Here is a 13,880-nt window from a genome sequence, read left to right as displayed (position 1 = left end):
GTTTTCATAGATGATATCCTGAAATATGTTTTCTAAGTTGTTTGCTTTCTCCTCCTCCCTTTCAGGGATGCCAATGATTAATAGATTTGGCCCTTTTACATAATCCCATGATTTGTGGAGTTTTTGTTTATTGCTCTTTATTCTTTTTGTTGTTGTTGTTGAGTGTCTTATTTCAGAGAACCAGTCTTTAAGTTCTTTCATCAGCTTGGTTTATTCTGCTGTTATACTTGTGATGGCATTGTGAATTTCTTGTATTGTGTTATTCAGCTCTGTCAGATGTGTTAGGTTCTTTTTTATACTGGCTATTTCATCCTTCAGCTCCTGTATCACTTTACTATCATTCCTATTTTCCTTGGATTGGGTTTTGCCATCCTCCTGAATTTCAATAATTTCTGCGTCTATCCATTTTCTCAATTCTATTTCTGTCATTCTTGCCAGTTCAGCCTGGTTAAGAACTCTCATTGGAGAATAGGTGTGGTCATTTGGAGGACATATACACTCTGGCCATTTGAGCTACTGGGGTTCTTGCATTGATTCGTTCTCGTTTCTGTGTGTGAATGTACCTTTAACTGCAGTGTAGATTGAGTAGTCAATAGACTTCTTTTCTGGATGTTTTCAGCAGGCTGAGGCTTTGTGCAGGGTCTTTATTTGAAACTGACTTCTTGTCTCTGGTTTCAGAGGGATTATGTTAGTTAGGTATTTTTGGTGCTGAAGTTTTGAGGTGTGATCCAGCAGGTGGCACTTAGGCTTATTGGTCAGTTGGTAGACTCTTGCTCAGTTGTGTGGCTCCCTTATGTTTCCTCACAGTTGCAGCTGTGTCTCCTCTCAATGCTCCAAATGTGTGGGTTGTTCTCCCCCTTGAATGCTGGCTATAGATCATAACTTGACACTCCTGGGCTGCCCACAGCAGCTTTGTGAAAATCTCGGTGTTTATGTTGCTTCCTCAACTTGGAGGCAGTAAAGGAAGGGAACTTAGTAGTGCTTGTGGCTGAGGGTTGTTTGCTTGTCTCCTGGGGGCTCCACCCCAGAGTGATGCAGGTCAGCAGTCACTCAGTGCAATTGGCCCAGGGTGGAGGGTCTGTGCTTTTGTCCCAAGTCAAGGGTTCCGTGTCTGGGGATGTGCAGAGGGACGTGTGTGGGACCTGAGGGAGACTGACTGGCCTCTTCTCCTTGGATCGGCTGCAGCTTATTGGAAGTATGGATAAGGCACTTAGGGTCTTTGCTCATTCATTAGCCCAAGGGTGGCAAGGGCAGTTCCACTGCAGAGGCAGTGGCAGAGGGGCTTTTAGTTGCCCCTGGAGGCTCTGTCTGGGGAGTTGCCAAGTTGCTACTGGCTTGATAGCTCTGGTGTAGGTTGGCTGGAGGCCCAGGCCTGGAGGACCTGACCACTGAGGGGATATGGGAATGAGCACCCACATAACAGTTTGGCTGCTTTTCCGTAGGGCTGCTGTCCTATGCTTGGGACCCATTATAGTCTCTTGTCATCTCAGATTTTTCAGTACCTGGAAGCATCACTAGTGAAGGCTGTGAAACACCAAAGAGGGCAGCCTGTCCCTCCCTCTTGGAGCTTTGTCCCAGGGAGGCATGGGCAACCTGTTCCTGACCCTAAGGCACCTGTAGGAGGTGACTGGAGGCCCGGTTGGGTGGTCCTGCTCAGTGAGGAGGAATGGGATCGGGGTCCCGCTTAAAAAAGCACTGTGGCCATATTTTGGTAGAAGAGCTGCACTGTGCTGGGGGTCCACTTCAGTCCCTAATTGCCTTGCACACTCAGATTCATGAAGGCTTGAAAGGTTAAGTTGCCAAAACAGCAAAGATGATGCCCTGCCCCTCCCTCTGGGAGCTTGGTCCCAGGGAGGTTATAAATCTCTGTCAACCAGCTCCAGAATACTGACAGGGGTGGCTGGAGGCCCCCGTTGGGAACTCCCACTCAGTGAAGAGGAATGGGATCGGGGACCCGCTTAAAGAAGCAGTCTGTCCACATTTTGGTGGAGTAGCTATGCTGTGCTGGAAAATCCCTTTTCCCCTGGTCAGCTCAAACTCTTCAGTGGCCAAAGGCTGAAACAGCTAAGTCTCCTATACAGCAAAGATGGCAGCTCCCCTCGACCTGAAATCTCCTTCTTATGGAGATGCAATGCCACTACTGGTAGCTGACTGGAATTCCAAGCTAGTGGATCTCACCCTGTGAGGTGCCATGGAAGTGGAGCCTGCAGGATGTTTCTGCTCAGCCTCCTGGATTCAGCCTCCTACCTAGAGGTGTGTACAGGGATATAACCTCCCACTTTTCCAGAGCTGCAACTACTTTTTCCAGAATGCCCAAATACCTAAGGCTCCAAGTTCTCCATGCATGCTTGAGGTGATGCTCTGCCAAGAATCCACATAGCTGTCTGTCAGACCGAAGGCCCTGATAGAGTGGGTCCACAAGGATATCTCCTGACCTGAAGGTTGCTAAGATCCATGGGAGAAACACGGTTTCCTGGGGTCACACATTCACTCACCACTTCCCTGGGTGGGGGACAGTTTCCCTGGCTCCACGTTGCTCCTGAATAGGCCATTGTCCTGTCTTGTTTTCTTTATTCTCTGTGGGTCAAGTTGTTTCCTTAATTAGTCCCAATGTGAGTACCTAGATGTTTCAGTTGAAGGTGCTGTAATTACTTGCCCCTTCTGTTTCACTTAATGACAGCCATGCACACTAGCTGCTGCTTGTCAGTTATCTTGGCCACTCCCCCTCTTTTTCTTTATTAGTCTAACTAGTGGTCTTTCTATCTTGTTACTTTTTTTTTCAAAGAACCAACCCTTAGATTCATTGGTCTTTTGTATGTTTTTTTCGTGTGTCAATTTCCTTCAATTCGGCTCTGATTTTGGTTATTTCCTCTGCTGGCTTTTGGGTTGGTTTGCTCTTGTTTTTCTAGTTCCTCTAGGTGTGATGTTAGATTGTTAACTTGTGATTTTTTCACATTTTAATGTGGGCGTTTAGTGCTATAAACTTCCCTCTTAACATTGTTTTAACTGTGTCCCAGAGATTCTGGTATGTTATGTCTTTGTTCTCATTAGTTTGAAAGAATTAATTGATTTCTAACTTAATTGGACTATCTACCCAAATGTCATTCAGGAGCAGGTTGTTTACTTTCCATGTAACTGTATGGATTTGTGTGATTTTGTTAGCATTGATGTCTATTTTTATTGCACTGTGGTCCAAGAGTGTGTTTGGTATAATTTCTAATTTTTATAATTTGCTTTGGGTAGTCTTCTTTTCACTTTTTATGTTTTTGTTGAGACAGAGTCTCGCTCTGTCGCCCAGGCTGGAGTGCAGTGGCCGGATCTCAGCTTACTGCAAGCTCCGCCTCCCGGGTTTACGCCATTCTCCCGCCTCAGCCTCCTGAGTAGCTGGGACTACAGGTGCCCGCCACCACGCCCGGCTAGTTTTTTGTATTTTTTAAGTAGAGACGGGGTTTCACCGTGTTAGCCAGGATGGTCTCGGTCTCCTGACCTTGTGATCCGCCCATCTCAGCCTCCCAAAGTGCTGGTATTACAGGCTTGAGCCACCACGCCCGGCCTTCTTTTTACTTTTAAGTTTAGGGGTACAAGTGTAAGTTTGTTACACAGGTAAACTTGTGTCACGGGAGTTTATTGTACAGATTATTTTATCAACCATGTATGAAGCCTAGTACCATTAGTTATTTTTCCTAATCCCCCCCCCACCGTCCTCCCTCTAAAAGGCTCCAGTGTGTGCTGTTCCCCTCTATGTGTCCTTGTGCTCTCATCATTTAGCTCCTACTAATATGGAACAAAAAAAAGAGCCTGGATAGCCAAGGCAATCCTATGCAACAAGAACAAAGCTGGAGGCATCATGTTCCCTGACTTCGAACTATACTACAGGGCTACATTGACCAAAACAGCATGATACTGATACAAAAACAGACACACAGACAAACAGAACAGAATAGGGAGCCCAGAAACAAGGCCATACACCTACAATCATCTGATATTTGACAAAGCTGACAAAAACAAACAATGTGGAAAGAACTTCTTATTCAATAAATGGTGCTGGGATAACTGGTTAGCAATATGCAGAAAATTGAAACTGGGTCCCTTTCTTACACCATATACGAAAATCACCTCAAGATGAATTGAAGACTTAAATGTAAAACCCAAAACTATAGAAACCCCGGAAGACAACCTAGGCACTAACATTCAGGACACAGGCACGTGCAAACATTTCATGACAAAGATGTCCAAAACAATTGCAATGTAAGCAAAACTTGACGAATGGGATCTAATAAAATAAAGAGTTTCTGCATAGCAAAAGAAAATATCAACAGACTAAACAGAAAACCTACAGAATGAGATAAAATTTTTGCAAATATGCATCCAACAAAGATCTAATATCCAGCCTCTATAAGAAACCTAAACAAATTTACAAGTAAAAAACAAACAACTCCATTCAAAAGTGGGCAAAAAACATGAACAGAGACTTTTCAAAAGAAGACATACATGAGGCAACAATCATATGGAAAAAAACTCAACACCACTGATCATTAGAGAAATGCAAATCAAAACCACAGTGAGATACCATCTTACACCAGTAAGAAAGGCTATTATAAGAAAGTCAAAAAAATAAGAGATGCTGGTGGGGTTGTGGAAGAAAAGGTACACTTATACACTGTTGGTGGGAGTGTAAATTAGTTCAACCATTGTGGAAGACAGTTGGCAATTCCTCAAAGACCTAAAGATAGAAATACCACTTGACCCAGCAATTTCAGTACTTGATTGTTTTATGTCTGATTGTGTGGTCTATTTTAGAGTATGTGAATGTGCAGATAAGAATAATATATATTCTGTTATTTTGGGATGGAGAGTTCTGTAGATGTCTATGTACAGGTCTGTGGTTAGCCTGATGGGGTTCCCTTTGTAGGTGACCTTCCCCTTCTCTCTAGCTGCCTTTGTCATTTTTTTTCTTTAATTTTGACCTTGGAGAATCTGATGACTATGTGTCTTGGGGATGTTCTTCTTGTGTACTATTTAGCAGGGGCTCTCTGCATTTCCTGAATTTGAATGTTGGGTTCGCTAGTGAGGTTAAGGGAAATTTTCATGAATGATATCCTGAAATATGTTTTCCAAGTTTCTTGGTTTCTCTTCCTCTCTTTCAGGGATGCAAATGAATCATAGATTTGATCTGTTTACATAATCCCATATTTCTCAGAGGTTTTGTTCATTCTTCTTTATTGTTTTCTTCTTCATTTTGTCTGATTGAGTTATTTTGGAGAACCAATCTTCAAGCTCTGAGATTCTTTCCTCAGGCTGGCCAATTCTGATGTTAATACTTGGAATAACATTATGAAATTCTTCTAGTGTGCATTTCAGGTGTATTAGATTGGTTTGTCTCATTATTATAATGGCCATTTGGTTTATCACCTCTTGTATTGTTTTATTGTAATCACTAGAATTCTTGGATTGAATTTTGACTGTCTACTGTATGTTAATAATCTTAGATCCGTATTCTGAATCTCATGTCTGACATTTCAGTCATTTCAGCATGGTTAAGAACCATTGCTGGGAAATTAGTACAGTTGTTAGAAGGTAAGAAGACACTGTGGCTTTTTGAGTTGCCAGAGTTCTTGCACTGATCCTTTCTAATTTGTGTGGGTTGTTGTTTCTTCATTCTTTGACATTGCTGTCCTTTGAACTTTTTTTTTTTTTTTTTGCTTTTTTTTTCTTTGATGCCCTTGAGGCTTTTATTATGGTATAAGGTGGGTTCAGTTGACTGACCTGTAGTCCACTTCTAGGTCTTGGAGGAGTTCCCTCCAATTACTGTCTCCATAACTGCATTTCTTTGGTTGGGTGTTCTTGTCCATGGGGCTCCCTCAGGCATGGGCTGCAGTTAGCAGATAAACTGTATCCTTGCCTGGTCAGCCTTAACCTGCTTTCCACGTGCTTCGTGGGGAAATATCCCCACAGAGTTTCAAGCAGAAGTGGGATTGCTGGGTTAGAAGCACTAGTGGGTGTGGCCTATCTGGCTACAAAAGGTGGGGATGGGTGGAGTTGCCTGTCCTTCCATCTGCATGTTTCCAGGGTAACAGGAGGCTGTGTCCCCAGACAAAAATTCAGGCAGAAAAAGGACTGCTGGGCCAGAAGCTCTAGCAGGCATGGTTCACCAGGTTACCAGCAGTGGGAGTGAGCAGGAATGGCCTCCACGTTGTCTGGGTGTTTCCTGAGAAAGCCCTCTAGTTGAGTTCACACTGAAGCAGGGTTGCTGTGTCAAGATCTCTAGCAGGCTTTGCCCGCCTGGCTATCAGTGGCAGGGATGGATGGAGTCACACACCCTGCCATCCGGATGCTTCTAGAGACAACAAGAAGCTGTGCCCTCCAGCTGAGTTCACACGGAAGCAGGGCCACTGAGGCTGAAGCTTCTAGCAGGTGTTGCCCACCTGGATACCAGTGGTGGAGTGGGTGGGTTCACATGTTCTGCCATCCTGGTGTTTCTCAGGACAACAGGAAGTTGTGCTGTACAACTGAGTTTGCACAAAACTGAGACCACTGGGCCAGAAGCTCTAGCTAGCATTGCCTGCCTGGCTACTAGCAGTAGGGCAGGGTAGAGTGGGTGGCAGAGTTTGGGCTGAGGCAGGACTGCTGGACCAGAAGCTGGTGCCAAGCCTCAGCTGGCAAGGGGGAATGGAGCAACCTACTGCTCCCAGGTGCCACAACTCCAACCTTTATGGAGCTGTGGTGCTAGTGCTGATCTTCTCTGGGGCCCAAAGCTTGTAGAGGTCCCTTGGACTTGAGCATTGCCACTGCAAAATGTCCAGGTGGCTCTCTGCCTCAGTCTAGAAGGGTGGTGAAATACTGGGAGTGGTGCAGGGGGCAGGGATATTTTTCCATTCCCAGTCTTGCACAGTTCCCTGTGGAGACCGTGAATTACCCTGGGGGTTCCCACTCCTGAGGTGTTGGGAGAGGTTCTCCTGGCTCTGTTCTGAGCCCAGACACGCTGGTGCCCGGCTTCGCTCCTCTCTGCTGTCTGTGTTCCCTTGCTGCCTTGATGGACCCCAATGTAAAACTAAATTTTAAAACAGAAGAGTCTGGGACAATATGAGGTTGAACTGAAATATGATAAAATAAGTTATCTTCTCTGGGCATAGTGGAAGTTCCAATCTAAGCAGAGTATATGGAATTTTATGAATAGATTAAACTTTATGTTTTTTCCTGAACAGGGCAGCCATCTTGGTGTTTCCCAGGACAACAGGAAGTTGTGTCTACAGCTGAGTTTACACAAAAGTGAGACCACTGTGCCAGAAGCTCTAGCTAGCATTGCCTGCCTGGCTACTAGCTGCAGGGAAGGGTGGAGTGGGTGACCAAGTCCCAATCTCTTGTACAGTACACTACTCTGATTAGGCCTTTCAAGGTTGTGTGTGTGTGGCTGTGTGTGTGTGTGTGTGTGTGTGTGTGCTTGTGTTGGGTGGTTGGTAGTTATGAGGTGTCAACCTAATCAAGGCCAATTATATGAAATCATATTAGCCACGTCTCAGTCACTTAATATTTGAAATAAAAATCAATGCTAGTTTAAAAATATTCCATAAATCGTTTTATGTCCAGCTTAGCAAGACTTTAGCTGTTCTCTCAACCTAGAACCTTTGGCACTCATATAGTTTAAAAGAAAGTTTAACACTCTACGTAAGGTACAGATCTACCTCATATTTATCAAAGATTCTTTGGGTAGGTCATAGATGCATATGTTGGGTGCATGAAAATTGAATATGTCCAGAACATGTTTTGCTTTTACATGACTATCTGGGCAAAGTCTACTTTATTCTAAAGAAGTAAAGTTGGGACAAAATGCAACATAGACATTTTCAGAATGATAATAAAATTATGGAGGAATTATAGGTATATTGTAATTCTGAAAATACCTTAATTAGGTCCTGAGTGCTCAAATATAAGGACTCTCACCCATTCTCATATGCATTTCAAATCATTCTCTCTACATGGATGCTTCCTATACACTCTTTTATATACATTTATTTGGATTCATAACTAGCAACTTTTTTATCTGCACATTGAGATTGAAAATTTAGGGCTTTTGCTTGGGGAAGTTTTGCAGAAATTGAGAAGAAAATATTATATGGCATGAAATGTGTACATTTGTAGTAATAAAATGACTCTTTGATTACTGTAATGCCTGAAAAGTTTACATGAATTCCATTTTAAACATATTAGGGCTGGATAGTATTGCTGAGTGGAAATAATTCTTTATTTAAAGAATGTGTTCTAGTGTTTATCAGAAGATGGCTGTGAAACCTCAGCTCCTTTGGATCTCATTTACCTCACTGATAAAGTGAATGGTTTAGACTAAACTCTCAATTTTCCTTCAATGCCAAAATTCTAAATTCATTTAATGAATATGCATTGCTTCTTGTGTATAAGGCACTGGGCTAAGCATTGATAGTACATCAGTGAATAAAATGGGTAAACACGCCTGCTATAGTGCAAATAAAAAAAATTAAACTACTGTTGCTTTCCTGGACTCTAGTGTCTGCCCAACGCTTCCATTTCTATGTCCAGTGCTATCCAGTTCATCTTCTTAAAGCAAGCTTATAAGGAAGTCCTTCCAATACTCAAAAGCTTATGACTCCCTACCATTTGCAAAATATGCTCCAAATTCTTTAATTAGGTATTATCTGTGCAATGTGCCCTGTTTCAACACTATGTTAACAATCTCATTACTTAAGAGGAAGTAGTGGGTAGTAGGAAAGGACCTGGCCCAGGAGCCTGAAGCCCTGGGTTCAGGCCCTAGTGCTACCAGTACTAGCTAGATAAATTTTGGAAAGCCATATACATTCTCTGAACTTTAATTTTCTTATTGGGAAAATAAGACCAATAATAACTTTGCTCCATAGAACAATACATAAGCAATAAGTTGCATCTAATGAAAATATATAAGTGCCTTGTAACTATTAAAGTGAAGTGGCACAGTGGAAAGGTTGTAAATTTTGCAACCACATAGAACTAAGTTTAAAATCTGGCTCAGTACTTCACTAGCTTTATGACTTTGAACAAGTTAATTAATATTTCCAAACTGCTTATCTATAAAATTGATCAAAGTAGCTATTCTGCGTTACTATTATGAGTGCTAAATAAGAGATTATAAGGAGAATATTTGACAATTAATAGGTAAATAAGTGACCATTGGCTAGTAGCTATTTTTAAGGCAGTTAGCATTTATTTTAACTCTTTATGACTTGTACAGATACCATGTTCCTACTTGTTGACAAGTTAGTTCAAAATTTCCTCAGGAGATAAACTTTGAATTTATCTATCTCAATCCGTGTGTGTGTGTGTGTGTGTGTGTGTGTGTGTGTGTGTGTGTAGTATATATGTACAAGAGAGGGGATGAAAAGAGAGGAGAGGGGAAAGGAGATGAGGTTAAGGTTGGAGGGGAGAGGGAAATCATAAAAAGTTCCAACTGGAACAAGGATGAAATGCAGTCTAAATTCTGATATCAGACTTATCCTACAGGACTATTAAATAGTAGTAGGCAGTTCACACTTAGAAATGCATACAAGATTAAGGGTAGGGAGATTGATTTGGCCTTACGTAGCTTCAGAGTTCCTGACTAGAGTGATGAGAGAGGACATTGTTTTGATTAAAGCTCCTGAGAAAATGGACTACCAGTCCAAACATCAAAGACTAATGAGTATCAGAGGGCTCAAACCGCCACCAGCCCCTAGCAAACTTGTGGATCTATATATCACATAATATATATTATATGTCACGTTTCTTTTTATTTAAAAATTTTATCTTAAATTTTTGTGGGTACATAGTAGGTGTGTATATTTATGGGGCACATGAGATACTTTGGTTCAAGTATTACATGATGGAAAATAGGGTATCCATCTCTTCAAGCATTTATCCTTTGTGTAACAAAACATCTAATTATATACTTTTTGTTATTTTAAAATGTGTAATTACATTTTTATTAACTATAGTCACCCCGTTGAGAGATCAAATAGTAGGTTTTATTCATTCTTTCTATTTTTTTTGTATCCATTAGCAATCCTTACCTCCCCCTCACCCCCCCCCCCCCACTACCCTTTGCAGCTCTGACAACCATCCCTCTACTCTCTATCTCCATGAGTTCAATTGTTTTGATTTTTAGGTTACACAAATAAGTGAAAGCATGCAATGATTGTCTTTCTGTTCCTTACTTATTTCATTTAACAGAATAACCTCCAGTTCCATCCATGTTATTGCAATTACTGGATCCCATTCCTTTTTATGGCTGCATTGTACTCCATTGTGTATGTGTACCATGTTTTCTTTACCCAGTGGACACAGATTTCTTCCAAATCTTGGCTACTGTGAACAGTGCTGCAAGAAGTAAAGGAGTGCAGATATCTCTGCAATATACTGCTTTCCTTTCTTTTGGGTATGTACACAGTAGTGAGATTGCTCCATCATTCAGTAGCTCTATTTTTAGTTTTTAGAAGAACTTCCATACTATTCTCCAAAGCGGTTGTATTAATTTACATTTCCAACAACAGTGTATGAGGATTCCCTTTTTTTCCACTTCCTCACAACATTTGTTATTGCCTGTTTTTATATATAAGCCATTTTACACTGGGATGAGAGTGTATCTCATTGTAGTTTTGATTTGCATTTCTCTGATGATCAATGATGTTAAACACCTTTTCTTATGCCTGTTGCCATTTGTATGTCTTCCTTTCAGCAATGTATTTTTACATCTTTTGCCCATTTTGGGATTTTGGGATAGAATTATTAGTTTTTTTCCCCATGGAGTTGTTTGAGTTTGGGAAGTTTGCAAATATTTTCTCCAGTTCTGTGGGTTGACTCTTCACTTTGTTGATCGTATCCTTTGCTATGCAGACGCTTTTTAACTTCATGTGATACCATGTGTCCACTTTTGCTTTGGTTACCTGTGTTTGTGAGGTATTACTCAATACATTTTTGCTTAGATCAATGACCTGGAAATGTCTGTATATTGATACTGTGTCTGTAATTTTACTGAATTTGTTTAATAATTCTAATAGTTATTTTGTGGTGTCTTTAGATTTTTCCAAATATAAGATTATATCATCTGCAAACAAAAATAATTTGACTTCTTTCTTTCCAATTTGGATGCCCTGTGTTTCTCTTGTCGGATGGCTCTGGCTGGGACTTGATATCTATGTTAAATAACAGTGGTGAAAGTGGGCATCTTTTTTGTGTCCCAGATCTTAGAAGAAAGGCTTTCATCTTTTCCCCCATTAAATGTGATGCTAGCTGTGGGTGTGGGTGTCATACATGACTTTTATTATGTTGAGGTATATTACTTCTCTCTTTTTTTTTAAAATTTTTATCGGGAGACGGTTATGTGACATCTCTGTTTGTTGTTGTTGTTGTTGTTGTGTGTGTGTGTGTGTTTTTGAGACGGAGTCTCGCTCTGTTGCCAGGCTGGAGTGCAGTGCCCTCATCTCGGCTAACTGCAACCTCTGCCTGTCGGGTTCAAGCGATTCTCCTGCCTCAGCCTCCCGAGTAGCTGGGACTACAGGCTCGTGCCACCACGCCCAGCTAATTTTTTGTACTTTTAGTAGAGACCGGGTTTCACCATGTTGGCCAGAATGGTCTCGATCTCTTGACCTCATGATCCGCCCGCCTCGGGCTCCCAAAGTGCTGGGATTACAGGCGTGAGCTGCAGCGCCCAGCCAACATGTCTTTATTGGTTCAGTCTAGGCCTGGCCCAGCGGCAGCCCCAGGTCCAGGGGGGCTGTGGCTGGAGGTCTCCGGACAGTCAGCGGCAGCATCAGCAGAGACCCCGGGTGTCGCGGGGCTCCGGGAGTAGCAGCACTGGTCCCCGCGTTGACAGGTGCCCTCCTTAAACCTTTTGCAAGGAAATGTCTTGAGCAGGGCAGCTCGCTGGGCCCTGTCCTCTGGCGGCTCCTTCCGCTTGTTCCGAAGCAGCCTGCGTCTCTCCTCCACAGCTTCGCCGGCCGCCTTGCTCCCTGGCCAGGAATGAGGATGGGGACCCCAGTTGGCTTCCGGGTTGGCCCGGAAGCGCTTGGGTCCTCGCTGGCGGGAGCTGGGGTTGGCAATTTCCCGGATGGTGAAGTTGGCCTGCAGCCTGGGCTCCACACTGAAAATGCGGAACACTGGGCTGGTCTCTGAGAGTCACTCCCGTTTCACCGGACATTCCTTCTTCCAGCAGCGCATGATGTTCCAGAGGGCGGAGGCGGGGCATCCGTCTTCACAGCCTTCTTACCGGCCTGGGAGAGCGAGACCCGGAAGTGAGCGTGGAGGAGGGCTGACCGCAAGGACGGGAGGCTGGGCATGTTGCAGCAGATGGTGCTGCTCTGCTGGTCCAGGGTGTAGTACAGAGGCATATCCGGGAGCTCCTCAGTGATGACACTCAGGACCCTTCGGATCCGCTCCGAGGTATGGAAGCGGCTGGAGTTAGCGCGCACAGCCTCTAGTACACAGCCCACGAAATCCAGGTCATGGATGGGCTCTGCCCACGTGGAGCAACCAAGCTGGTGTCGCTGCCCACAGTGTTCACACTCGGGGTCACGGGGCGGGGAACATAGGCTGCGGAGAACTTGACCCGGCCGCTGGGGAACTCCTGACGCTCTGCCGAGGCGCTGAAGGTGGAAGGCCCCGCAGCCCACACACTAGAACACCAGCGCCTGCTTGCTGGCTGAGGCCTTAACCTTGGGCTGGCCGGTGAAGACACGGACAAAAACACGCACGTAGAAGTTGGCGTTGTGCTGAGCAGCGGCACCACGAAGCGCTGGTAACGGCGCAGAGGTTCAGACTGTGCAAGACGATTCTCAGGGCCATCTTGTGACAGGCCCGGCTCTTGAGGGCCATGGCACCGTATTTGCTGTAACAGTCTCCCCGCTGTTCCCCGCCAGCACTGCCATGTCCGTGCAGATCACGCACAGCAACTCTCCTTCACTCACAGCCTGCACAGCTGCATCCATGGAGGGGCCAGGGCTGCCATAGGTTTCCAGATGGATGACGTCAAACCTCTCTGACACCCTCTGGTGCTGGTACATCAGCATCTGGGCATCTACTTGGCTGGGCTGTACCAGGTGGGCCATATCACTGAGCTGCACATTCCGGCGTATGAGATCCACAGCCCGGGCAGAGGCATCGTTTGCAACCACAGATCTGAGCCCAGGCACCTCTAGGGCAAATCGAATGGAACATAGGCTTGAAGCTGCCAGGCCTTCCAGCACATGCAGGCCTTCCTCACAGATCTCCCTCACCGCCGCTGTGCGAGGTTGGTCTCCTGGGGCCAGGTTTTCACTCTCTTTCAGTTCAACCTTTTCTTCCTCTTGCTTTGATGAGTCCACGACCACCTTTTGCGTATCCTTCTCTCCTGGCACCTTGATCTGGATTCCTTTGGCCCCAAGCTGAATGCGAGCAAACTCGATGATCACAGCACATGTCAGGTTCCGATTGAATTCCTGCACCAGGTTATAAAAGACCTCGTTGGCGCTGGGATTTTGGCAGCCCCCTCAGTGACTGTCGTCTGCTGGACTTCACGTGGGCGCTCTTCTCCGCAGGGCCTGGTGCCGCTCTCCATCACTGCTGATTCGGCAGCCCTGGGGACTGCGCCTCGGTAAACCGGGCTCTTCTCTCATAACCATAGGAAACTGAATTAGGACCTGGGTGCCACCATGTTGGCACAGTCGAGGTATGTTACTTTTATTCCCAGTCTTTTGGTTTTTTTTTTTTTTCTTAATCATGAATGGATGTTAAATTCTATCGAATAATTTTTCAGCCTCAATTTACATAATCATATGGTCTTTCTCCTTCATTCTGCTGATATTATGTATCACATTGATTGATTTACATATGGTGAACCATCCATGTATCACAAAGATAAATCC

General features: G+C 44.2%; 1 pseudogene; it reads right to left on the bottom strand.

Moving 5' to 3' along the window:
• Window positions 1-11,712: 11,712 nt before the first annotated feature.
• Window positions 11,713-13,588, bottom strand: LOC104658569 (annotated as a pseudogene).
• Between the last annotated feature and the right edge of the window lie 292 nt (window positions 13,589-13,880).

Source organism: Rhinopithecus roxellana, chromosome 7 (genome assembly GCF_007565055.1).
Source record: "Rhinopithecus roxellana isolate Shanxi Qingling chromosome 7, ASM756505v1, whole genome shotgun sequence".
NCBI classification, from domain to species: domain Eukaryota; kingdom Metazoa; phylum Chordata; class Mammalia; order Primates; family Cercopithecidae; genus Rhinopithecus; species Rhinopithecus roxellana.
This window is presented reverse-complemented; position numbering and strand designations above follow the sequence as displayed.